Source organism: Tupaia chinensis, unplaced genomic scaffold (assembly GCF_000334495.1).
Source record: "Tupaia chinensis unplaced genomic scaffold, TupChi_1.0 Scaffold000706_1, whole genome shotgun sequence".
Lineage (NCBI taxonomy): Eukaryota > Metazoa > Chordata > Mammalia > Scandentia > Tupaiidae > Tupaia > Tupaia belangeri.
Genome location: NW_006160229.1, coordinates 1,909,612 through 1,934,127, shown reverse-complemented (window position 1 = coordinate 1,934,127; position 24,516 = coordinate 1,909,612). Strand labels below are relative to the sequence as shown.

The 24,516-nt window shown below is 39.8% G+C and overlaps 1 protein-coding gene across 1 annotated transcript in view; it reads right to left on the bottom strand.

Annotated features, from left to right (window-relative positions):
• Positions 1-24,516, bottom strand: part of LOC102501475 (phospholipid-transporting ATPase IG-like) — a 348,220-nt gene that overhangs the window by 316,371 nt on the left and 7,333 nt on the right. The gene's annotated exons all lie outside the window — the stretch shown is intronic.

Sequence of the window (24,516 nt, the reverse complement as noted above, 5' to 3'; positions counted from 1 at the left end):
TCTGGCTCTCTTTGTCTGGCAAGCGCATGTGCCCTATAGCAAAAAGAAAAAAAAACTCTAAAAAAATTTTAAAAATACAAAGAATGATTATGTGCTGAGTAGGCTGTGGTGAAAAGGGAACTCTCCTATATTGTTGGTGGGAATGTAAATTAGTACAACCACTATGAAGAACAATATGGAGGTTTCTCTAACAAACAGAACTATCATACATTCCAGCAATTCCACTCTGGGTATCTACCCAAAGAATAGAAATACATACACTTAGTCAGAAAAACTCTTGCACATCCATGTTTATTGTGGCATTATTCACAATTGCTAGGACACTGAATCAACCCAAATGTCCAAGAACAGATGAATGTATTGAAAAAGTGCAGCAAAAATACACCAAGGAACCCTACTCAGCCACATACACACACACACACACACACACACAAAGAGAGATCCTGGCATTTCAGAGAAAGTGGATGAATATGTAAGATTTACTGCTAAGCAAAGCAAGTCAGATTATGAAAGAGAAGCATTTTATGTCCCCACTTAATACACTGAATATCTGCACTCTATGGCAGAAACTGAAAGACTAGAAGGTACAAAAGCATGGAGAGCTACTGTGGATACTAAAGACAGTGTGGGAGGAGGGTGGAAATGGGCACGGGGCGGTGGGAGGGAGAAAATCAAGGAAAAAAAAAAAAGAAGCAAGAGACCAGCAGATGGCATGATGGTTAGTTATATCTCTGACTCCCACATAGTCGACCATAGTTCAAGTCTCAGACCCAGTGGTTTAAAACTCACAGTGGGCACATGTGCATGCATGTCCAAAATCCTGAAAGACGATGAAGAAGGGTTTGTATTGTGGCCATCCCCATCCTCCTCCCCCTCCTAGGAGGAGGTGTGATTTCTCACTTTCCATCTCTCTGTCTCTCTGGTAAGTGCACATGCCCTATAGCAAAAATCTCTAAAAATGAGAGGCACATATACTCTATGGAATACTACTCAGCCATAAAAAAAAAGATACTGGTATTTGATAGAAATTGGACAGATATTGAAGATTTATTACTGAGTAAAGCAAGTCAGGCTATAAAAGAGAGACATTATATGTCTCCACTTAATATATACTGACTGTCCGCATTATATGGCAAAAACTGAAAGAGGGTACGAAAGCATGGAAAATGGTTATGGATACTGGAGACAGTGTGGAAAGAGGAAGGGAGAAGGGGAGAGTGTGAGGAAAGGAATTAAGAAGAAAAATAGGCAAGATATCTATGGGGCAGAGAAACTTTCTGTTAATAACGTGCAAAGTATCATCTACTAGCCTGGTGTGAGGTATATTCATGTTGGGTAAATTCACTTTACAAGCTAAGTGATGTATTGTGATTAAATATATAAAATTTTGAAAAAGATGTATGAAAACAATAGAAAGTAGACTGCAAAGAAGTAAAACATTTAATGAATACAAAAATTGAAAAACATCTGTTCATGTTAATGTGTATAATAACATCATTGACTGGACTAATATATCGAGTATTCATGCTGGGAAAATTCATTTTGTTTGTTGTAAAGATATACAGTGACTGTAAAACAAAAGAAGAAAATGAGAAAAAAAGTAAAAAGGCAAGACACAGATGGAAGAAAACATTTGCAAAACACTTATCTGATAAAGGACAGGAGATCATAATTGTATATTATGAACCCTCAAAACTGTATCATAAAAATAAATGCCTGGGGCTGGCAGGTGGCATGTTGGTAAAGGGCACTGAACTCCCCACATGGCTGATTGGGGTTTGAGTCCTGGACTTGGCAGTTTGCTTTTTCACTTTCCCTCTCTCTCTCACTCTGCCCCTCTGATCAAATTAGAGAGAGAGAGAGAGAGAGAGAGAAAGAAAGAAAGAAAGAAAGAAAGAAAGAGAGAGAGAGAGAAGAGAGAAAGACAGAAAGACATGAAAGAAAGAAAGAAAGAAAGAGAGAGAGAGAAAGAAAGAAAGAAAGAAAGCAAGCGAGAGAGAGAAAGAGAGAGAGAGAGAGAGAGAGAGAGAGAGGGAGGGAGGGAGGGAGGGAAAGAATAATTCTTTAAAAAATGCCCAATCAAAAAAATTTTAATAGACACTGGCTCATAAAACCCAGCCATCTAACTCCTATGATCTTACCTAAGTGTAAAGAATATATTTGTCTACACAAAAAACCTGTAAACAAAATGTTTACAGCAACTTTGTTCATAACCACTAAAAACTTTAAAAGTCCAAATGTCCATCAACTGGTGAATAAGTAATTATATACTATGTCCATATAGTGAAATACTACTCAATTGTGAAAGGCAGCAAAGTGAAAAAATACAACAATGTGGATGACTCTCAAAAGCATTGTTATGTAAAATAAACCAGACTCAAAAGACTATATATTTTTATCCCATTTATACGAAATTCTAGAAATGACAAAACTATAGGGACAGAAATCAGGTTAGTGGTTGCCGAGGTTGGGAGTATAGGGAGGGGACTGATTTCTAAGTGACCAAAACTTCCATTATTTTTATTTCAGAGTGGATTATAATCTATGTAATTTTTTCAAAATTCACAGAACTGTGCATACCTAAGAAAGGGTGAATTTTACTGTATATAATTTATGACAGTAATTCTAGAAAATGTGTACTACCTCAGAAATGGCCCTACATACTTGTCAGGCACAGATCTACAACTAGAACTAAAAATGTTGATTTCCAAATTATAAATTTAAGATCTATAATTTAAGTACAGTAAGATATGGAAGGCAGGAACCATCAGTTGATGTAATGGCTATGTCGCTGGATTCCCATGTAGTTGATTGCATTCAAGTCCCAGACCCGGTGGTTTAAACTCATGCCGGGCATGTGTGTACGTGCCCAAGATCCCAAGAGGGGAGTAGAGGAGAAGGGACTGTGGCATGGCCATCCCTCCTGGGGGGTGATTTCTCGCTTTCTGTGTCTCTATCTCTCTCTGTCTTTCTGGCAAGTGCATGTGCCCTACAGCAAACCACCTCTCAAAAAAAAAAAAAAGATATGGAGGGAAGACAAATTTTACGAGGATTTTTGTGTGTGTCTTTCATTACTAATTAACTGTGTAAAAATGGGTTCTGGTGAAAAAATTGTAAATATTTAATTTAGAATCAAACATTCCCATTTGGTTTCTATTTGAAACAGAACAACAAAGGATAATAAATGGCCACTAACTGTCCTTATTGATTTTGAGTTTGTAGAGGACTCACTCAAAGGACTGCCTAATGAGAAAGGAACTCGTTCAAGTACTAATACTCCTTACTTTAAAATCATTCTGATTTAGAAGAACAGGGAGGAATCATTTTCATTCTATCCAATTTCTTCCTTTTGATCACAATTCCAAAGAGACACATTGGAAGCTTATCTTGACAGCAGAGGCTATAGGGTAGGAGATGATGAGTTGTCCAAAACTCTTGAAGGACCTTTTTTTCTAGTAGAGTATTCAGTGACAGACGCAGGCAGTTATCTAGCAGTGTGATAAGCCAGTGAGTATGGCCCTGGGTATGTAGAGAACCATGGTCAAATAGTAGTAGGAACCATGTAAGTAACATGCTCAGAGCCACAAGGTAGACCAAAATTAAAAAACAAATTACAGATGACTCATCTTCATTTATTCATTCATTTATTCTACCATTTATACAACAAATATTTGACTGCTCACTCTGGACTAGGCTTTGTGTTAAACCACAAGAGGAGATAACCTTAAAATCTTCTAGATGGCAGGTGTAGGGATGCAGTAAGAGCCAACAGGCTGTAGTAGGTCACAACAGAAGAGGAAAGCTAGAGGTGTGATTTATTCCTCTTTGTACACCATTTTCCATCAGGTTCTCAGAGTTCCAGAGTTCACCAAGAATACAAGTGAAAGTCATTCCAAGCAGCCAGAAGAGCATATGCAAATGAAATATAGATAAACACGCTGAAGCCAGGAAATTGCATGAAGTTCTGGGGTACGAAGAGTCTGATGGAAAGGGTGCATACTTAGACTTCATAAGATGTGTCAAGGAGGTAGATATTGGTCTGTGGGGTAGAAAAATGGGCAGCCTGTGAAGAGGGGAGTAACAAACCAAGATTTGCATGTAGGAAGATGATTCCAAGAGTAACTCAGGGGTAGGCAAAGGAATAAAGCAGATGGGGAACTCCCTCTCTTTTTTGGGTTAACTAAAAAGGTGGTGATGGGGACTGGCTCCATGGCCTGCTGGTTAAGGCAATTGGATCCTACATGGCTGACTCCACAGTTCAAGCCCCAGACCTGATGGTTTGAGAAACTTGCAAAGCAAGTGTGCTTCTGGGCCCAAAATCCCAACAGAATGGAAAAGTGGAGAAGGGAGAATAGTGTGACCATTCCCCATAGTGAGGGGCTTTCTCCTCCCACTCTCTTTCTTTCTCTGGTAATAAATAAATAAATAAATAAATAAATACCCACAATCTCTGGCAAAGTGATTTTTAAAAAATAAAAAGCTGGTGGTGGATCAGCATACTATTGGGTTGTCAGGAAAGTCATGGTGTATTTTTGCATAGAAAAATATGTCATGTTGGGGCCAGCAGTTGGCATAATGGCTATGTCACTAGACTCCCATGTAGCTGACCGCGGTTTGAGTCCTGGACCCAGTGGATTAAACTCACGCCAGGTGTGTGTGTGTGTTCATGCCCAAGATCCCGAGAGGAGAATGGAGGAGAAGGGATTGTGGCATGGCCATCCACCCCGGGGGGTGATTTCTCGCTTTGTCTCTCCGTCTGTCTTTCTGGCGAGTGCACCTGCCCTATAGCAAAAACCTCTCAAAAAAAAAAAAATGTCATGACATTCCCGACAACCTAATAATATTAACTTGAGTGGCACAAAGTGCCCCTCCATGAACCAACCTCCTATCACCCAGAGGACTCCTGCCTACTGCATGTTTTCTCTAGCCATCAAGACTGTTTGTGTATTTTCCTCTAGACTAGCAGCTTCCTAAGGGCAGAAATGGTGGACTCCATCCTTTCTCCCCACCCCCTCATAACCCCAGTGACTGAATTAAGGGAGGTGTTTAGTAACTACATCCACTAATGAAATGAGTAACTAACTGAGTGAATGACTGAATGACAGACAGGCACAAGAAACCAAGTGAGATCTATTGCAAAAAGTGGTTGAAGGGGTATCTTGGAAGTTGGTAAGCTACCTATTGGATGGAAAGATGAAGTGGACACTTTTGAAGGTCTCTTTTGAAGATGTTCAGGTGCTTCCTCCTAGACCCAGAAGAAAGGTTTAGGAAGAAATCTAAGTAGGTAAGAGCATAATTAGATAAGAGGACAGGGCAGTAACAGAGGCCCAAGCAGATGAGCAGTGAGCATTAGGATACTCAGCAAGGAGGAAGCAAATAAAACAGTAACAGGAAAATCTGGTGAAAGGCAGTTAGTGAGCATCAACAGTATCAGGACTGGGCAGCAAAGACCCACAGACATGGATTCAAGCAGAGCTCAAGCTCTTGAAAGCCCTAGCTAAAAGAAAGTATAACCTTGGAGGAACTAGAGTACCAACTACTGTACTCAAAGACTTCACAAGGGAGAAACAGAGCAAGGCCTTGCTACTGGCATAGAAATGCATAGCTAATTTTAACTATGAGGAACTAGGCAAGAACAGCCTTACAAAAAAACCTGAGCACACAAAGACTAGCAGATATGCTGAACTGCTGAGCTGGCAGCCTGAAGTTCACGAAATTCTCTCCAACTCAGGACAAGCTGGGGCCCAGAGTCTAGTTCATAGCTGAACTGCCCCAGTTCTTGCTACCGTAAATGTGTATAGACACAAAAGCCAGAAAGCCATCATAGGGCTCCCAACATCATATAGTATGAGACAAGCTCATTAGAAAAATCACTGCTCAGAAAAACAAAACAAACAAACAAACAAACAAAAACAATGAGAGTCTATCAAATGGGAAGAAAAGGGGAAGAGAAATGAATATGGAATCCAGTGTACAGAGCTCTCTTCTATGTCCACTTTTTCCACCCACTACCACCTCTCTAATCTTGCATATATACCTTAAAATGCTCTGCAGACCCAAGGAACACCTATTCATTTTTATATTCAGTAATATCTAGAAAAAAATTAATTGTCATCAGGTCAATGGTCACATACCCCCAACTATACATAAAATATTTTGTGGAAAAATCAATTCCACTTACATTTTTACCTAATACACCTCATCATGAGCCTAACATATAACTGGGAGGACAGCTCATACTTACCTGTTTGAACCACAGATTTAGATGACCTTAAGGGGCTTAAGCAATATGCTGGCTTATTCATCCTCACTGTACAGATGAAAATATGAGGACTACTGAGGAAAGTTAATATAACAAATCACAAAAAAATGTAGACAACAAACTAGTGGCAGAGTCTGGAAGAAACCCAGCTGTCTCTGCTGCTTCCACGTTTACATATGTCACCAAATCTGGAAGAGATGCCTATCATTAGAAAGCAAAATCCAGTTGAATAATTAACTGCATTCACTCATAACTTGTTTTTGGAGAGGTTCTTTTTGTTTGTTTGTTTGTTTTTGTTTGTTTGCTATAGAGCTCGTACACCCGCCAGAAAGACAGAGACAGAGAGAGAGAAAGTGAGACATCACCACCCAGGGGGGATGGCCACGCAGCATCTCCTTTCGGGACCTTGGGCGCACACACACACGTGCCCGGTGTGAGTTTAAGCCACCAGGTCCAGGACTCGATTCACAGTCAACTACATGGGAGTCCAGTCCACATAGCCATTACCCAAACTGCTGGTCCCATTCATTGATAACTTTTAACCCTTCCCACTAAGTACACATGTAGACACCACTCTTACCCTCCCTCTCAAAAAAAAAACCTCTTTCTGTCTGCATAACCCTTGATACATGACGGAATACAATTTAGAGGCTCGAATGCCAAAGCAAGAGAAGGCTTCAAGGAACACCATCTGATTATGAAATTTTGTTGTTGTGGAGAATTAATAAAATTCATCTGAGAGGCTCATCTGTTGCATCACATATTAATTCCTTGATACTGAAACTCCCTAACAAATTTCAACACAAGATGGGCTGGTGACTTCTTTTCCTAGTACTCTCTGATCTTCATCTGTTACTGTGACTAGCATTTGAAGGAATATAAATAAAAGCAGGTGGTTGTTCTGTCCCTAATATCTACACAGTCCTTTGCATTTCTATTAAAGCCAGGAGGATTAAAAGGATCTCATTTAGGGAAATACTTCTTTTTTTTTTTCTTTAATATGAAATAAGAGAGAAGGTGGGAAAGTCTAATAACTGATAAGTCATGAATAATTAAGTTAGTATAATATTTGAGAATGTGACTAATTATTTAATGATATAATCTATAATCAAACACAATTGATACCCCAGTATATTTAGAAGAACTAAATACATACACACTATACAGCACCAGTTTTATCTTGACCAATTTTGTTATGTATACGCTGCTGCTTAAATATGCTTTATTTCTCCAGTTAATGCAAGTGAGTCTTGAAGGCAAAAACCAAAAATTTATCTAAAACCACATTTCTTTTCATTAAAAATAAATTTGGTTAAATGAATAAAGAACCATCTTCATCCCTAGAAGCATGGAGACAAGAAAATCAATTCAAATCTCTATTTCAAAAAATAGTAACTTTACAGTAAAGAAAACGGACAAACACTACTTCGTACAAGTGGTCAAGTCAACATCATCAGTGGTATGTCATGTTGATACTATGCACCATGATATGATGTGATGAGAATGACTTTCACTTCTCCAGTCTTCCTCTCAGAAAAGTACAACTCATAGCTAAGCATGAGAAAAACATTGAAAAACCAATCCTAATTGAGGGGCATTCTATAAAACGCCTGACCAATACTCTTCAAAACTACTGATATCACCAAAACCAAGGGAAGTCTGAGAAACTGTCATAGCCAAGAGGAGCTTAAGGAAACATGATGATTAAATATGATATGGTGTCCTACATAGGATCCTGAAACTGAAAAAGGACCAGACAGTTATGTGGCAGGAAAAAATCCTGGGACTGCATCATAAGCCTCCCTCTACATGCCAGGTATAAATGTGCCCATAATCCAAGCTAGCTGAAACTGGGGGTAGATCATGGCATGAAGACTCTGCTGGGGATGAGTATCTTTCTTTTTGTTGTTGTTTTGTTTTGTTTTGTTTTGTTTGAGAGGTTTTTGCTATAAGGCGCGTGTGCTTGCCAGAAAGACCGAGAGAGAGAGATAGAAAGCGAGAAATCACCTCCCTCCAGGGGGGATGGCCATGCCGCAATCCCTTCTCCTCTCAGGATCTTGGGCATGCATGCACACACACCCGGCATGAGTTTAAGCCACTGGGTCCGTGACTCAAATCGTGGTCAACTACATGGGAGTCCAGCGACATAGTCATTATGCCAACTGCTGGTCCTACTTATCTTTCTATCTTAAAACAAACTTTTAAAAACTGAAAGATTATTAAGAAAAAAATCCAAAAATCTTAAATAAAGTCTGAACTTCATTAATATTAACATATAAATATTGGTTCATTAATTGTGATAAAAGTACAATAATGTAAGCCATTAAGATAGTAAGGGGAGGGGGGGGGCAGCAAGTGCCATACTGGATAAGGTGCTGGACTCCCACATTGCCTACTGCAATTTTGTTTTTTTGGAGAGATTTTCACTATAGGGCACGTGCGCTCGCCAGACAGACAGAGAGAGACATAGAGACAGAAAGCAAGAAATCACCCCCCAGGGGGGATGGTCATGCCGCAATCCCTTCTCCTCCATTCTCCTCTCGGGATCTTGGGCATGCATGCACACGTGCCCGGTGTGAGTTTAAAGCTACCGGGTCCGGGACGCGAACCACGGTCGACTACGCGGGAGTCCAGTGACATAGCTATTGCGCTAACTGCTGGTTCCCGCCTACTGCAGTTTGAGCCAAGGACCCAGTGGTTTGAAAATCATGCTGGGTGCATGTGACTGCATGCTCAAAATCCCAAAAGGAGAATGGAGGAGAAGGGACTGCGGCATGGTAATCCCAGCCAAGGGGTGATTTCTCACTTCTGTCTATCTCTGGTGTCCGTACATATAGTATGGAAAAAAAAAAAGGTAAAAAGGATAATAAGAGAAACTGGGTGTAGGGCATAAATGGGAACTTTGTGTATCATCTTTGCAAATTTTCTATGAATTGAAAATATAGTAAGTTTATAAATAAAAGTTAAGAATGAATTTTTAAAAAGAGTACTGGATTCTTCCAAGTGGCAAAGAAATACAATAATACAGTGATACCGAGAAACAAGAATGTAAACCTAAAAAATTTTTAGTTCCCCTTTTGGCATCTCAAATTCAGAGTCCCCTTAGACCTCATTAGCCAGAACTTGAAGTTCATAAACTTATGCATAAAAAAAATCCCTATTTTTATACATTTGCTTTTTGTAGCAGATGTGTGATTTTTGGCTAAATTTGAAATACATGTAGGCATAGTGAGGTATATTGTTCACTACTTTCTCTACCAATGAGGCAAACTAGAATCCACGTTCTGAATCTGATAAACATAATATACCAACGGTTTAACTTCAGCAAAAAGTTGTTTACGTTCTCTGCGCCTTTCCTTCTACACTAGTCTTTCTGAGAAGTGCTTTAAGTGCACGTTAGGAGCCAGAGTCATGAATTAGGGATGGGATGGGTAGAGAGTAATGGGAGCTACTGTAGACAATATCCCCATGGAGCTTATGCTGGTTATCAGTCTTTGAGCATATAATGTCACTTACCTTAACTCTGTCTCCCTCATCCTTTGCTCTTAGAATCTGAGGATTTCTAGGAAAGAACCTCCTTTACAACCCATACTGTATGTTATTTAGTTTGAAGCCTCCTTGAGTTTATGTGAAGTAAAGCAATAAACTTTTTCTTTTTTTTTTCTTGGAGAGGTTTTTGCTATAGGGCACATGCACTCGCCAGAAAGACAGAGAGACTAAAAGTGAGAAATCACTCCCCCTCCGGAGGATGATCATTCTGCTATCCCTCCTCCTCCATTCTCCTCTTGGGATCTTGGGCACGCACACACACGTGCCTAGCGTGAGTTTAAGCCACCGGGTCCGGGACTCAAATCACGGTCAACTACATGGGAGTCCAGTAACTTATCCATTACGCTATCTGCTGGCCCTGCAATATGCTTTTTCAAAGCTCTGTTATTTCTTAAGATATTACAAGCAGCAAAAGGCAAATATGGGGTGTTATTATCCCTTTAGATCAACAACTTAGTCACTTTTATAAGGTATTAAGAAAGGAATTACGAAGACATGGAAATCTTCAGGGCTGCATCTATTCTGGCAAAAGAACAACAGTCCAGAGTCACAAAGATATTTTTAAAAAAAAGTTTTAGAAAATGAGTTCTTGACAAGCAAATAAAATACTAAGCCACTCTGTGTACTCAAATATTTTCACTGTGGCTCTAGGTACTAGGCAAATTTCAAAAACTGCATACAAGCAGAAAATGCTTGGAGGTTGAGAGATCAGAGGAGATGTGGGCAACAGCTGGATGTAGGAGCATTTACAAAAACACATCAGGCTGCCACTAAGGGCCCCAGAACAAATATTCACTAAAATATTCATCTTAATTTCAAATCCCACCACCAGCTAAATACACTTGACAATTTACATAAATACTTGAAACATGTCAACTGTGTATACCTGTTTCCTAAAAGTCAACCTTAAAAAGAGAAACTGAAAAATAATGGCAATCTCACTGAGCAAGAAAGATGTTACTTGGAATTTCTATTTAAAAATAACAATCTCTTGGTTATGCTTCTTGGTGACTTGTTTCTAAGGAGTACAGTAGTGGAAAAACAGTGAAGACCCTGGCAAACACTACTTGAGACAGGTGTGTGTATGCGCAGCAGTGCTAAGTCCAGCTGATAATACGCACCCTGGCTTGATGTGATGGAAATGGCACTTCAACTCTGATTTTCCTCCTAAACCTCAACCCCAGTCCAATCATGAGGAAAACATCAGCCAAATCCTAAGTGAGGGACAGTCTACAAAATATCTGACTAGTACCCCTCATTAAGTACTGAAATTAAGTAGTTCATTTCCACTCTTGGTCAGAAACAATGTACTTAATTTTCTAAGTGGGTAAGTAGAAACTGCACTTCACATTTTACTTACCCAGTGTTTCGGACTTAAGTGTTTATATCACAAAAAAATTCCCATGAAAACATCCTAACCCCAGGACTAGCAGTAGGTGTAACGGCTATGTCGCTGGACTATCATTTAGTTGACCACAGCTTGAGTCCCGGACCCGGTGGCTTAAACTCATGCTGGGGGTGTGTGCATGCGTGCCCAAGATCCTGAGAGGAGAATGGAGGAGAAGGGATTGCGGCATGGCCATCCCCCCTAGGGGGTGATTTCTCACTTTCCATCTCTCTGTCTCTGTCTTTCTGGCAAGCACATGTGCCCTATAGCAAAAACCTCTCCAAAAAAAAAAAGAAGGAAAAGAAAATATCCCAACCCCCAATATGATATTAGGAAGTGGGGCTTTTGGAAAGTGATTAGGGTACAAAAGTGGAGTTGTCATCAATAGGATTAATGAATGCCCTTATAAAGAGGCCAGAGAGCATAGCTGTTGGCTCTGCCCCTCCCCCAGCCCCGCCTTCTCTCTGGTGCTCTGCCATTTAACAACAGCCAGAAGACAGCATTTGCAAACCAGGAAACCAGCCCTGGGCTAGACACCAGATCTGGAAGTGCCTTGATTTTGGACTGCCCAGCTTCCACAACTGAGAAATAAATTTCTGATCAAGCCACCCGTTCTGTGGTAATTGTTACATCAGCCTGAGCTAAGACAAGAGCCAACCTTCAGCCAATATTCTTATAGAACACTGGTCCTTAAACTTGATTTATCAGCAAAATATGGAGGGTGTGTTAGACCACAGATTATTGGGCCCTACTCCCAGTTTCTGATGCAGTAAGTCAGAATCAGAGGCCTGGCAACTGCATTTCTAACAGCTCCCAGGTGATGATGATACTCCCTTTCTTATCTTTTGTAAACATTCTGTCAACATCAGAAAACCTGTGAGCCAGTCAGGTAGCCTAATGGTTAAAGGATTCAGATCCCACATAGCTGACTGGGTTCACTTCCTGGCCCCAGTGGCTTGAAGGACATGCTGGGCACCTGTGCATGCATGCCCAGGGTCCCAGCAGGATGGAGAAATGAAGAAGAGATTGCAACATGACCATGCCCCACTGAAGGGTATTTTCTCCCTGTCTTCCTCTCTCTCTCCCCAGCAAGTGTGCATGCTCTCTGGGAATTAAAAAAAAAATGAGAACAAGAATGGTGATCAAATGTAAGGACCTAACTAAAATTTAAACCAAACTTATGTGATTTGAGACTTCGGCTCTTTTACTTTGGCAACAAATATTTTTTGAGTATCTACTCCAGTGCCCAGCACTATACTAGACACTGGCACTGGGTAGAGTAGTGAATAAATATTGGGTCATCAGAACATGTCATGACTTTTCTGACGACTCAGTAAAAACACACATGCCATTTTACATCTATTCAATAGTTCTAGAAGGGTGGCATCTAGTATGATTTGTTATTTATTCAAGAGCAGAAAGTTACATAAGAGAAGTACAAGGTGCTATAAGACCCTGTAACAAGACTGGGTGGTCTGACTTCAGCTGGGATCAGGACAACTTCCTGAAGGAAGTGATGCTTGAACTTTAACTCTGAAGGAGAACTTAGGAGACCATTCCATACAGTGGGGAAAAGATGTACAATGGGAATGGCATGCAGTAAAAGGGCAGAGAGTCCTGGGAAGCATGCCTATAATGCTGAAGGTTAGAGAAATTGCTGCACAAGCAAGCAGGGTCTGTCAAGCAGAGTTAAGAAGTTTGAATCTTTTTTTTTAATGCTAAGTGGGAAAGGAGATACTAGGGAGTAGGTTCTCAGAATGAAACTGACTTGATATATTTTTAAAAGAATCAGTCTTGGGATCAGCAGGTAGTGTGGTGGTTAAGGTGCTGGACACCCACACAGCCAACCATGGTTTGAGTCCCAGATCCAGTGGCTTGTGCATGCCCAAAGTCCCAAGAGGAGAAGTAAAGAGAAGGGACTGTGGTGTGGCTGTCCCCCCGGGGGTGATTTCTCACTTTTGCTCTCTCTGGTGAGTGCACACACCCTATGACAAAAATCTCAAAAAAAAAAAAGTAAAGAAAAGAAAAGAAAGAAAGAAAGAAAAAGAAAAAAGAAACAGGAAAAAAAGAACCAGCCCAGGGCCAACTGGCATGGTGGTTTAGGTGGCTAGATCCCATATGGCCAACTGCATGGTTTGAGTCCTGGACCCTGCTTGAAAAACAAACCAGTACATGTGCGTGCATCCCCAGAACCCAGAAAGGAGAATGGAGTGTTTCTCTCTCTCTTCCCAGAGAATGCACATGCTCTACAACAAAATTATTAAAAAATAAAAAATGGATTTGCCTATGGGCCAGCCAGTGGTCTGATTCTTAAGGAGGCTGGATCCCACATGGCCAACTACAGAATTCAAGTCCCAGAACCAGCAGCTTCAAAAAAACTAGGTACGTGGGTATGCATGCCCAACATCCTAAAAGGAGAAATTGAGAAAGAACTGTGTGGCATGGCCGTCCTGCATATGGGATGCCTTCTTACTTTCATTCTCTTGCCAATGCACATGCCCTCTAGCAAATTAAAAAAAAAAAATCAGTCTAGCTGAGCTGGACTAAGAGTAGCAAGAGTAGATCAAAAAAAATATTTAGGAGATACAATCTCTGGAGTTTGGTGATGGACTAGAAAAGATGGAGTCAGACAGAGGAGAAAAGATTCAGGCTAAATTCCATTTCTCTATAAAACGCTGTAGAAGAATTAGCCGTACTTTTTCCAGTCTGACTTCAATTTTTCCCTATGACATAGCATAAGAGGTTTAAAAAATGGATTTAATTTGTGCCTAGGTAAAGGCTGGGCTTAAAAAAAATAGATGAACAGTAGGATGACAGACCAAATGCTTCTCTTTTCCAAAAATGGAAAATTCCTTTTGAGAGCATTATATATTAAGCTCAAAGCTAACCTTATTGTCTCCTTTCACAATCGTGAAAGCAAACACTGACGGGATTACTCAGCTAACTCTGCAGACTCTGAACTATAAGGACATCTTGAACTTTTTCATGGTGTTTATCACTTTCTGTCTTACATTTTCATTACATGCCCATGTATCTTAGCTCTTTTCCTAAACTGCTACATTTCCTAATGAAAGATGATAATTAGGTCAGCCCATGGCCTGGTAGCTAAGGTGGCTGGACCCCACATGACCAACCACATGTTTGAGTCCCAGACCAGGTGGCTTGGAAAAGAAGTCAGGTGTGTGTACGTGCACGTCCAAAATCCCCAAATAAGAAATTACAGAGTGCTCTGTCCCATGGGGGAGGGGGTGCTTTCTTGAGTTCTCTCTCCCCCCCTGTCATTCTCTGGCAAACACACGTGTCTTATGACAAAATTTTTTAAAAGAAAGATAATAATTATTACAAAATAAGAAATTCCAAAGGCAAGCTAATTTAGGGGTATTGGATGTACAAAAGGCCTTAGAGGAAAAAATAAGGAGAAAGATTATTTCCTTTTGTGACATGAAACAAATAAGCTGTCCCAAGTGGGGAGCAGAATTGGTGCTGCAGAAGGAGTTTTTAAAAAAAAAGTGCTTGTGTATTTTTTAAAGATTTAATTTTATTCAATATAAGTATTATTATTTTTAATTTACAAGATATAGAGAGAAAGTTATAAAAGAAGTCACCAGGTTCAAGATTCAAACTACAGTTGGCCACGTGGGATTCCAACACCTTAACCACCACACTGCCTGACAGCCCCAGTGCTTGTGTATTTTATGTCAAAATATATTCAGGGGAACCAGTACATGGCATAAGGTTAAGTCATTGAACTCCCACATAGTCAACTGTGGTTCAAGTCCTGGGCCTGTCAGCTTAAAACTATACCATTATGTGTGTGTGTGTGTGTGTGCCCAAAATCCCAAGAGACTGGAAGAGAAGGGATTACGGCGTGGCCATCCACCCAGGGGGTGATTTCTTGTTGTCTCTCTGGAGAGCACACGCATCCTATAGCAAAAATCTCTTTCTCTGAAAAAAAGTATATATATTTGTGTGTGCGAGTGTGTGTGTGTATTACACAGCCAGTTCTGTAGCCTAGTGGTTAAGGGAAACCAATTCCCACATAGCCGAATGTAGTTCAAGTCTCGGCCCTGGCAGCTTAAACACACCTGCATGTGTGCATGCACCCAAAATCCCAACAGGATGGAAAGAGAGAGGAGACTGAAGTGTAACCACGCCCCATTGGGGTCTTTCTCTCTCTCCCTCTCTCTCTCTCTCTGTTGAGCCCATGCACCCTGTAGTAATTAAAAAACAAAGAGCTGAGACAGAAAGAAAATTTCTCAATGTAAAATCTCTCAGATGCCTCATTCCAAGTCATAGCATTATAACTCATTAAGTTAGCATTCATTATGTCAAGGCCTTTGAGTGCTGCTCTGCAGAAAGTGAAATTGAGGCATAACTGTGCCTTTCCACTAACTCAACTTTTTCCAATGAGGCATCTTAAAACCAACCTGCCTTCTGGTCAGCTTCATAATTACCCAGAATGGTATTATCTGTTCATAAGACTTCACTTGGGGATCTATTCAAATGACATCTTTTTTTTTTAATTGAACCCTTGTTTTCTTTTTTAAATGTTTATTTCTTCTATCACACACACACACACACACACACACAGAGAGAGAGAGAGAGAGAGGCGCCCCCTACAGTTTGTGTGTCTGTATGCATATCCTACACACATATATACACTCATACACATACACAACTGGGGGCATGACCCTTTTATACACATATACCAAAAGATACATATCATTCATAACAGTACAGATCATAAAAGAAATAAAACTGCAAACAACCTAAAAATCCACTGATAGAAGAATGAATTCTGGTATATTCACAAAGTGAAATATTATTCAGCAGTAATAATTAATGAATTATTAGCTACATAAAACCTTATAAAGAATCTTAGCAATATAATATTGAGTTTTAAAAGTATAAAAACAGGGCCAAAAAATGGCATAGTGTTTAAGGCCCTGGATCCTACATGGCCAACTGTGCAGTTCGAGTCTCAGATCCGGCAGCTTGAAAAAAACTCTGGGCATGTAGGCATGCCCAAAATCGTGAGAGAAGGATGGATAAGTGATTACGATGTGGCCATCCCACAGGGGGGTGATTTCTCACTTTCCCTCACTATCTGTCTTATCTCCAGTAAACTCACTCACACTAAGACAAAATATTTTTAAAGAAAAAAGTATAGGTGCTGGCAAGCGGTGTGGTGGTTAAGGGGCTGGACTCCCACATGACTGACTACAGTTCAAGTCCCAGACGTGGTGGCTTGCTCTCTCACTTCCCCTCCTCTCTCTGGTCAAACTAATAAATAAATAAAAATTAAATATATATATTTTAAAGAAAATACACAGGGCCCAGACTGTGTTGTGATAGTTAAGGTACCTGGATACCACAGGGCTGACTTGGTAACTTGGAAAGCACACTAGTGTGTATGCCCCAAATCTCAAGAGGAGAATAAAGAAAGGACTGCAGGGACTGGCTGGTGGTGTGATGGTTAAGGGTGCTGAACTCCCACATGGGTGATCGTGGTTCAAGTCCCAGACCTGGTGGCTTGCTTTGTCACTTTACCTCTGTCTCTCACTTTGTCCCTCTCTGATCAAATTAAAATAATTAATAAATGAATAAAATGTAAATTAAAAAGAATTCTTTTTAAAAAACAAAAGGACTGTGACATGGCCATCTCCCCCAGAAGGTGCTTTCTCACTTGCACTCTCTCTCTGATAAGTGCATGTGCCCTACAGCAAATGTGTAAAATGTGTCACTATTCAACTCATTAACTTTTTTTAAAGCATATAAACCATTTTTATAAAATTCCAAAAAATAGTATTATCTAAGTTTCCCCACATATGTATCGAAACTCCTTTTTTAAAAAATTTGCTATAGGGCATGTGTGCTCACGAGAGAAACAGAGAAAGAGAGAAATCACCCCCCAGAGGGATAGCCACATCTTTCTCTATCCCTCTTGGAATTCTGGGCATGCAAGTACATGCCCTGGAATGTTTTTCAAGCTGCTGCATCTGGGGCTCCAACCATGCAGTGAGCCATGTATAATCTATCTGCCTTAACCTCCATGCCACCTACTGGCCTAAAACTGTATTTTTGAAGAAACAGAGTAACAAAAATAAGACTAATAGTTACAGCTTGAAGAGAAGGCAGGAGGATGATCTAGGAAAGTAGCATATAAGGAGACAGAACATACTGCTGATGTTCTAGTTCTGAAGTTGGGTAGTGGGTGCACAGGTATTTATTATTATGTATTTTATATCTCTTCCATATGCACTGCATATCACATTTTAAAAGAATGATTTATCTCATTTTATTTTTTTATTATTATTATTTTAATTTGACCGGACAGAGACAAGAGAGGGAACGTGAGAGTAAGCTGCCAGGTCTAGGACTCGAGCCAGGGTTAGCCATGTCGGAATCCAGTCCTTTAACCACCCCACCACCTGCTAGCCCCACAAACTATATTTTAAAAGAATAGTTTCTTTAAAAGGAAGTGAGCTAACTAGTGGAGGCACTACAACAAAGTTTCCAGTCCTATAAATCAAAAAAACTTCCTTAATGCTAGATATATATTAGGAACTAAACAGACACTTGCTAATGCAATACAAATTTCATGAGTACTTAAAAGTATTAATTCAAGAGCTGGCATGGAGGTTATGCCAGCAAATGGCTGGATCCCACAGGGCTGACTCTACAGTTTGAGTCCTGGACCCAGTACCTTGGAAATCACATCAGGCACATGTGCATGTGCACAAAATCCTGAGAGAATAGAGAAGGCATTGTGGTGTGGCCATCCCCACCTCCCCATCTCTCTCTGGTGATCATACAAGCCCTATTGCAAAAAAACAAAAACAAAAACAAAATATATATATATGTGTGTGTGTGTGTAAATTCCAAACATGGATTCTATAAGTTCATTAATAATTCCTTTGATTTGATTACATTTTATTTTATTTTGATTACACTGCCTTGATCAGTATCTTTGATAAGTAGTTATGTCTGAATTTGTATAAGACTATTTTTTTTTAATTGCACTGCCTTCCATTCCAAAACAGGGCTATATATTCTAGTGATATTTTTCCATCAAGGTCTAAGGTCTAACCTAAGTTAACAAATGATTATAACTCTTTAAATAGATTTTATTTGCAGATTCCATTTCATGAAACTACTACTTTGGCATGGCTATTATCTTTAGGATGAATCATTGCCTATAACAAACATGGCACCCAATTCTGTTCCACCAAATTACTATTGGTTCTCAAGTGTACCTACACATACGAATTGCCACTGCCACCTTCTGTCTCCTGTCATCTGTAACTCAGTCAATTGGAGGGCTACCTCTCTGTCCACCTCTGTGCAACTATACAAATATTCCTTGACTTATGCTGGGGTTAGATCCCTAGAAATCCATTCTAAGTTGGAAATATCAGAAGTGAAAAATGTATTTAATACATTTAATATAGCAGTTTCCAACTTATGATTTGATGTATGATTTTTCAACTTTCCAATAGTGCAGAAGTGATATGCATTCAGTAGAAACTATAACCCCATCATAAGGAACTCGACTATAATGACATTATATCCAGATAAAAATCATCATAAAGAGAAAAAAAAAAACCTCAATTGAACCACTGTAAGTCAGAGACTGTAATTGTGTTCATGAGTAGCGATGAGTTAAGAGTGCCTTTGGGAAATAATGGCAAGTGGTCACTGGCAAAGGCAGCAGTGTTGTTCCCCAGGAGACTTGCCTATAATATTCTAGCATCAACAAAAATCTTCTCTTCAGTTAGTGCTGCTAGATCACAGTTTAATGCAATCAGGGTTGGGTTTAATTAATTCTAGAGCACAGTACTAACAAAAGCATAGGGCTACATTTGATCCCTAATCATTCTGATCAAAGTAAAACTAAGAAGTACAACCACTATTAAACGCCATAAACAGCGGGTGTCAGGTGGCATGGTGATTAAGGCACTAGACTCCCACAGGGCCAATCATGGTTCAAGTCCCAGACCTAGTGCTTACTTTCTCATATCCCCTCTGTCTCTTCTGGTCAAATGTAAAAAATAACAATAATAAATAAAATTAAATGAATAATTCTTTTTTTAAAGAGCCATAAATAGCACCACCTAAAATTTGTCATTGTTCTCATCCTATGTATAGACAATCCAGTTCAAACTCATTTCTTCTTTTTTTTTTTTCTGAGAGAGATTTTTGTTATAGGGTTCATGTGCTCACTGGACAGAGAGAGACAGAAAGCAAGAAATCAACCCCAGGGAGGGTGGCCATGCTGCAATCCCTTCTCCTCCAGTCTCCTGGGATTTGGAGCACATGAACCCAGCATGACTTTTAAGCCACCAGGTCTGGGACTTGAACCACAGTCAACCACGTGGCAGTCCTGGGCCTTAACCACTATGCCACCTGCCAGTTCCTAAATTCATTACTTTAAAACAAATTTGCCAGAGTGTACACTTGCACTCCCTAAAGAGAGACAGAGAGAGGAGAAAGCACTCCCCCTCACAGGAAATGTCACAACACAATTTCTTCTCCTCCATTCCTACATCTTGCCAGGATTTGGGGTATGCACACACACAAACAAACCCAGCATGGTTTTCAAGCCACTGGTCCATGATTCAAACTGTGGAGCTGGCCATGTGCAACCTGGCTGCCTTAACCCCTAGGCAACAGAACCAGCCCACAATTATTACTATTAAAGAGGAAATTAATATTTAGGACAGAGTATAGTCAAATGAGCAATAAAGAGAACGAGAAATGAAGAATAAAATACATAAAAACCCATCAGAGGAACAGCCAGATGGTGTGGTGGTTAAGGCAACAAGATCCCACATGGCTGCCTGTGTGATTCAAGTCCTGGATCCAGCAGCTTGAAAAACATTCCAGGCACATGTCCATACATGCCCAAAATCCTGAGAGGAGAATGGAGAAAAGAGAGAAGGGATCACAATGCTTTCTTACTTTCTTTCTCTTTCCACCTCTGATTATCTCTCTCAGAAGAACATGTGTCCTATAGCAGAAAAAGAAAGAAACCATCAGAAAATAGTCCAAAAAAATAAACCTGGGAGAGAGTTAGATATAGATCATCCAGAAGGCCTAACAGTTTACAACAGAGAATATAGGTAACAAAGCTGAGCCTGGAATGTCTACTTTTAAATTCTCATTTATTGTATAATCACTAGTAAATTACTTCCCTTTCTCTGTCCATTTCCTCAGCTATAATGAAGAGGCTGGGCTACTAAATGGTCTCTAAGGTCCTTTTTCACTTGCTGAGCTTCACAGACCATCTAGCAGTTCAAGCTTTTCATTTTACAGATGGAAAAGCTAGCAAACTATAGTTACGGTCTATGGTACGGTCTTCCATTTCCTGGTATATAGATTTGTTGATTTATCTTTACATGATCTTAGAATATAAGTATGACTGTTAATATTGTATGTCAGCTTGGCATGGGGTACCCAGATATTTGGCCAACATTACTCTAGATGTGTCCATGAGGGTATTTTTTAATGAGATTAACATTTGAACTAACTAACTATTTGCCCTCCCTAATGTAGTTAGGCCTCATCCTGTCAGTTGAATGCCTAAACATAATAAAATTCTGAACTCCCTTGAGGCCAGCAGATGATATAGCAGTTAAGTCACTAGACTCCAACATGACTGACCATGGTTCAAGTCCCAGACCCATGGCTTGAGACAAACTCATGCCAAGCACATATGTATGTATACCCAAGATCCCAGTAGGAGAATGGAGAAGGGATTGTGACAAAGTCATATATCTCCCCTGGCGGGGGGTGATTTCTCACTTTCTCCCTCCCTAACAAGTACATTCACCCTAAGGCAAAAACCTCTAAAAAACAATTCTGACCTTTCCTCTAGTGAGGGAGAACTCCTGCTTGATAACCTTACAGCTGAGACACTGATTTTTCCTGCCCTCAGAACTGAACGAAACATTGATCCTTCCTGGGTCTTTAGCCTACCAGTTTTCAGATGAAAACTTATACCATTCAATCTCCCTTGGTCTCCAGTTTGCCAACTGCAGATCTTGGGTTGTGTCAGCCCACATGACCCTGTGAGCCAATTTCTTTATAATAAATTTCTTTCTATGTATGCTTCCCTGGAGAGTCTTGACTAACAACCATGTGTATATAATAAGTTAATGCTTGTAAAGCACTTAAAATAGTTCCTGTAACTTAACCCTCTAACTTTTCCTGCCCTTTTTTTTTTTAAGGGTAAAGAAAGACAACTTACAACTAGAATAATTCCATAAGCCTGGGATATAAATGAAACCATGGCTTAGCAATTCAAGGCTCTTACTGAGATAATTATTTCTGAACAGACATTCTAACAGAACATAAATACCTATATTGAAAGGTAATGATAAAATGGGGGGAAAAAAAGGATTAAAAAAGATCATTTCAAATTTTAATCAACATAAAATAGGATTATTCCCATCTTTCTATAATAAAGAACTTAAATGAGATATACACTTTCTAAATAACTGGTACTCATTAAAATTGCAGTAAACTCACCATAAAATAAAATTAAAAGAACTTAAAGGGCCAGCCAGTGGCATGGTGGCATGGTGGTGAAGGCGGCTGGATCTCACAACCAAGTTGCTTGAAAAACATGCCGGGCCTGTGTGCAAACATGCCCAAAATCCCAAGAGAATGGAGGAGAAGGGATTATGGTGTGGAGTGTGGACAACCCCCTGGAGCAGTGCTTTCTCACTTTCTCTATTTCACTCTGTCTGTTTTCAGAGAGTACATGTATTCTATGGCCAAAAAAAAATTAAAAATCACCTCATATGGTATTTATTGTGAACTATATACTTTTCTTTTTTTTTGGAGAGGTTTTTGCTATAGGCTGTGTGCGCTCACCAGACAGAGACATAGAGACAGAAAGCGAGAAATCACCCCCCAGGGGGGATGGTCATGCCGCAATCCCTTCTCCTCCATTCTCCTCTCGGGATCTTGGGCACGCACGCACACGCACCCGGCGTGAGTTTAAGCCACCGGGCCCAGGACGCGAACTGTGGTCGACTATGTGGGAGTCCAGCGACATAGCCATTATGCTAACTGCTGGTTCCCAGAACTACATACTTTTAAAATGTAATAATGCACTGTATTCATGCTGGGAAAAACCATGTTGTATACTTTAAAGATGTACAGTGATTAAATGTAAATAAAAAATAAATTTAAAGTATACTTTAAAGATGTACAGGGATTAAATGTAAATAAAAAATAAATTTAAAAGTATGTATGTTGATGGAGGAAAAAAATATGTATACTAGCAAATTGCTCGAGAAACTTAATGTTGTAAATGTGTGTACAACCATGGTGATGCTCCCAAATATAGTTATTCATTAACTACAGCAAAGGATATTACTTAAAATTATAATGAAAGAAACATTACATGCATTATAAAATACAGCACACAAACGTAGAGAAAATGGCTTCATTTCTAAAGTATGAGTAAGACAACATTTTTTTTTTCTTTTTGCTAGAGGCATGCACACTTGCTAGACAGAGAAAGGGAGAAGAAAAGGTACCTCCTCTCACAGGGAAGGTCATGCCGCAATCCCTTCTCCTCCATTTCTCCTACCTTTTGGGATTTTGTGCATCCATATACACGTGCCCATTGTGTTTCTTGAGCTGCTGGGTCCAATACTCAAACTGCATGGATGGCCATATAGGATCTCCTGCCTTAAGCACCAGGCCATGAAGCTAACCCCAAAATAACTTCAGTAACTGAATACAATAATGATGTCTAAAGTAGACAATCCAGTGCCAGCAGGTGCTGTGGTCATTAAGGGTGTTGTTCTCCCACATAGCCGACTGTAGTTCGCGTGCTGGACCTGGTGGTTTGCTTTCTCACTTTCCCTCTCTCTCTCACTCTGTCCCTCTCTGGTCAAATGGAAATAATAAATAAAGTTAAATAAAATACTTCAAAAAAAAAGAAGACTAGACAATCTGACCTCTCAGTCAAGCTCTGTAAGTGTATGTCATAAATGGTAAATATGATCAGAAATATAAATAGGAATCATTTCACTCATTCTACAAACATTTATTAAGCATATACTATATGACAGGCACTAAGGCACTTGAGATATAGCAATGAGCAAAAACAATCATAGTTCTTACCTTCATGGAGCTTACTATGCAGCGGGAGACTAGATGCTAAGTAAGCTAGCAAACAAATATATTCAAATGTAAAGACAATAGTAAAGAAAGGTTCATAGTACTAAGAGAACCAGGGAACCTGGAACTGTCTGAGGGGAGAATTAAGAACAGAAGTGGATGATCTCCCTAAGCTCTGAGAGATGACTAAAAGTTCAAGTAACTGACTACAGAAAGAAGTGTATCAGGCAAGGGAAATGTAATGTACAAAGGTTCTATGGCAATTGAACACATAAAGTGGAGGTTTTTTGCAGAAATAGAAAAACTCACCATAAAGCCATATGGAATCTCAATTCCAAATGATCAAAACAATCTTGAAAAAGAAGGAAGTTAGGGTTCTCACACTTCCTGATTTCAAAATATTACAAAATAATATGTATTCAAATGTATGGAAGTAAAACCACACTGGTGTAAAGACAGGCATACAAACCAATGGAATAAAATATAGAACCTAGAAATATGGTCAGCAAGGGAGCCTGGACCACTCAACAGGTAAAAGGAGTCTTTTCAACTAATAGCACTGAGAAAACCAGCCATCTACATGAAAAAGCATGAAGTTAGACACTATACAGAAAAAATAACTGAAAGTGGATTAAAGACCTACGTTTAAGACCTATAAGCTAAACCAAAAACTATAAAACTCTTAAAAGGAATCATGAGAGCAGAGCCAGTGGTGTAGTGATTAAAGAGACAAGATCCCCCATAGCTGACTGTGAGATTCGAATCCCAGACCCAGCAGCTTGAAAACTAGACCAGGTCCATGTGCATGCATGCTCAAAATCTTGAAAGGAGAAATAGCAAAGGGACTGTGGCATGGCCATCTTCCCAGGGAGTGCTATCTCACTTTCTCTATTTCTCTCTGTCTCTCTCTGGCTAGCTCACAGACCCTACAGCAAAACTAAAAAGAAAAAAAAAAGTAGACTGGTGGTTACCAGGGGTTGAGGGTGGGGGACTGGGACAAATAGCTAACACCAGTCTTCTTTTTGAAGTAATGGAAGTGTGCTGGAATTAAATAGCTGTGATGGTTGCCCGATCACTTAAATGTATACTTTATTTATTTTTAGTTGTTGCTTTAGGGCATGTGTGCTGGCTGGGGAAATAGAAAGTGAGAGAGGAGAGAGAAAAAGTGAGAAATCAACCT